Raw genomic sequence first — 3,939 nt, 5'->3', positions numbered from 1 at the left:
TAGGCAGATTTTCTACATAAGTTTCATTTCTGTAGAAATGACACTTTTAGATAAGAAATGAAATTTACAGAATGCGCATGTGTAGCTTAATGCCAGTGGAGAAAAGTACAAAGCGTTCATTTTAATTAACAGTCGACTTCAAGATTACATAAATGTGAGAGTGCCGCGCGGCAGTTATACAGAAAAGGGAAAATAATATAAAGTCTTTGCTAAAAACTATAAGATAGTTACAATGACATACAGAACTGGGTGGCTGGTTGTAAGGTTTGTGTTCCACGCTGACTAATCCATGTGGGGCCATGCCTCAAGACTGATTTACCAGATCATCTGTGGCAGATGTTGGGAGCCGATTTATTCACCGGGAAGAGTTCTGTTTACCTCATTGCTATTGATTATTATTTCTGTTACTTGGAGGTGGTGCAATTACAGAGCACCACAACAAAGAGAGTTATAATGGCATTGAAGAGTATATTTGCATGCTATGGCATACCTTCAGTTTTAAGAACTGATAATGGCCCACAATTTCCTGAAGATCTCTATAAGGCACTCTTGATCTACCTTTCAACACCATTGGAGCATGGGTGGAGTCCAGCTGAGTTGCTTATGAGTTGTTGACCCCATATAACCCTCCCAAGAATGAATGATCAATGTGGTTCCAAAACTTGTCAATCCACAGGAATTTCATGACAAAGTTCCGTCTCTGACAGTCTATGACACCAGGCATGCTTCAAGACATGTACCTGCTTTTTCCCCTGCAGCAGGAAGTTTGGATCCCAGATGCAGGGATCCATTCCTAGGCACTGTCCAGGCTATGGCAGATACCCCACATTCATACTGGGGGGAGACACCTAGTGGTCTTCTCCATAGAAATCAAGAACATTTCCAAATTCCACCTGCTTACCACACTAGGTCTGGACATGCCTCAGTTCCACCAAGGACTTTAGACCTGTGAATTAGTAGGGTCTAAATGAATAGACTCACCAATGTTTTTGCTTTGTTTCGGTTCCTTTTGTAACTGTATAAAGTTTTCCCTTGAGAAAAGGGGATGTAGTGGTAAGGGTTAACTTCCTTATTAAAGAGTGATGTCATCCACAGGAAGGGATCAGTCAACCATTTTGGGTCGGGGCTTAGTTGTTACCATAAAGGCTTAATGAGGACAAAGAGTCTTCCTGCTTCTTCTGAAGCTTTGCTCACAGCAGGACCATCCCCAATTATATCATCCCAAACAAGGCTCTGTCTAGCTGAGTCTGAAAAACCTCCAAGGATGGAGATTCCACAATCTCTCTGGGTAATCTTTCTACCCTCCTCATGAAAGAGTTTTTCCTGATATCTAACCTAAACTTTTCTTGCAACTTGAGACCATTGCTTGTTCTGTTATCTGCCATGACTGAGAACAGTCTAGCTCCATCTTGTTTGTAACCACACTTCCAGTGGCTGAAGGCTGCTATTAAAGCCCCTCTGTCTTCTCTTCTCTAGATGTCGATAATGAAAGTCTAAAGCAGAGGTTCCCAATCTTTTTAGATTGGGGACTGGCAAATGGCGGATTGAAAGGAACCACGGACCAGCAAACTGGACTGGAAGTGACTGGCATACTGTAGGCTGGCAGCTGACTCTCCTGCAGACTGGCAGCCAACCCTTCATGACCTGGCACTGGGCTGTGGCCTGGGGGTTGGGAACCCCGGGTCTAGAGTGCAAAATAATACTATAGTAGTTGATGACTTGAAGTCTTCTATAATTTGTAGCCAGCACAGGAAGGTATGATCTATCACTAGAATGAAGAAAACTGAGAGTAATTACCATATATACTTGACTGAGAACATTTTTTTTCCTGGAACCTAGTTTCTTGTGAAAAGTTCAGTTTTTGGTCCCTGAGAACATGCAAGTTTTGCTATGTCACTGTCCCTGGGCTGATAACTGAGATGTATCTTTGTAAGGTCTTCTATAGGATCACAAGAAAAAGGGGCGATACTTTGGAGTTGACTCTTACCATTTTTTGCACTTTTAGCTTGGATCTACCTAATCAATCTTTTCAAACAAATGGAAACAGGATAGTCCTTTATTTAGGTGGCTTTCCTTTGAAGGTTATTATCCATAGTCTGTTTTACTGAAGAAAGTATGTCTTATTTCAAAAGCAGGGAATTCAACTCGTTTATAGGGGTTGTAACTTCAATAAAGTACCAGTAATATTTCTCTTTTCTTGGTACTAATTACTCTATTTACTTGGTTTCAAGAAAACATTTTTTTCCCCATTCAACATGGGGATGGGGTGGGGGGTGACAAACCTTGTCTTAGAACCAAGTATCAGACTGCTCTGGCTGGGAGCTGCTTCTTTCCCCCTTCCCCTCTCCTTTGCTAGCACAGAGCCAATACTGGAATCAGGAACCTGCATGCAGCTGCTGCAGTCCCCAGCCAAGCTGGGCTCTCTACACAGCTGGTCCCCACAGCTCCCTGAACAGTCTGACTCAGGCAGGGGGAGACCCAAAGCTGCTCCTGCTCTGCACCTGCTCCATGCTGTAAGGAACAGCTGTGGTAGCTGGCAGATTCTTTCTTCCAGCTTGCTGCTGGCAGCCAGGCTTTCTGCATAGTTTGCTCCTTGCAGCTTGGGACAGGAGCAGCTTTGTGGTTTGCTCCATGCACAGGGCGGTGGCAGTGTTTGTTGTGTACGTTCCTCCCCTGGCCTGCTCTCAGCCAGCCTGAGGCATGGTCGGAGGGAGGGAAGTAGAGGGGAAGGGGGCAATGGGCAGGGATCAGGCTGCCTGGCTCCTATCCTGCTTGCCTCCCCACAAACTACACCTCCCACCTGTTTCCCTATCACTTACTCTTTTGCCACTGCTTTCCTGCCTCAGTGGTGGGAACAAATTTAAGATAACCTTCCAGTAATTAGATTCTAGACATGGAAAATTATAACATTCATAATTTTCCTGTTTCCTACAAATTTATAATTTTTCATGTCTTGACTCTAACTATTGGGGGTTTGTCTTAAATTCAAAGTCATCTTGGATTTGGGTAAATATGGTAGAACACTATCTTTTAACCTTTGGTAATATTTTCTTTTTGCTCTTTTTTTTTTTTTTTTTGCATAGATAACTTGTTTAAGAGAACTGTTCAAACCTACAAAAGATGTAAAATCTAAAAAGAGATGCTTTTAAAAGTGTTACTAGTAAGTTGTATGTATGTGATTGCAAGCTTAGGATAGTAAATCTGAAGAAACTAAATCTTGATCCAATGCAATTCATAGTTCCTGAAGGTGTTTTATTATTCTTATCAACATAGAAGGGTGTCAAGTTTTTCCTTGATCAGCAATTTATATTACAGTACTCTTTTGGACCATTAGTAAGCTATCTTCCATCACAGCTTAACATGGCTGAACTGTTTACCTATCAGGGTTTTTCATTTATATTAAATACTTTTATCACTTACTTATAAAGTATATATATAAATTAATGTTTCCCCCCGCCCCCATCTCCAAACCATTTAATAAATCTAAAAGTACACAAAGCTGTAACAAATGGATCCGGGAATTGTGTTTTCAAGAAGAAACTTGTGCTAATAAAATCAGAACAAGTAGTTGCATACCTCTGGCAAATTTAATTGAAGTCTCTGAATACTATAAAACCGAGTATGTTGAAGCAATTCTTGTTCCCATGCTCATTTCAGTTCTTTGGGGAAGGGTGGAGCGCAGTGGATTGTTAAATTTCATCTACAGATCCTCCTTTAAGGAGTGGAAATGTCTGAGAGCAACTATGAGGCAGTGAAATATGGGCAGGAGGAAGGGAGCATGCTGAAGCAGAGCAGCACAGTTCTGCAGAAACAAATAGTGCCACATTTTCCCTGTGAGGGCCGTCGACTATAGTTTCATAGTTTCTAGGGTCAGAAGGGACCTGAGCAGATCATCTAGTCCGACCCCCTGCCATGGCAGGAAAGAATACTGGGGTCAAA

This window comes from Crocodylus porosus, unplaced genomic scaffold, assembly GCF_001723895.1.
Source record: "Crocodylus porosus isolate Cpor-Errol unplaced genomic scaffold, CroPor_comp1, whole genome shotgun sequence".
NCBI classification, from domain to species: domain Eukaryota; kingdom Metazoa; phylum Chordata; order Crocodylia; family Crocodylidae; genus Crocodylus; species Crocodylus porosus.
Note: the sequence above shows the minus strand (reverse complement) of the source record.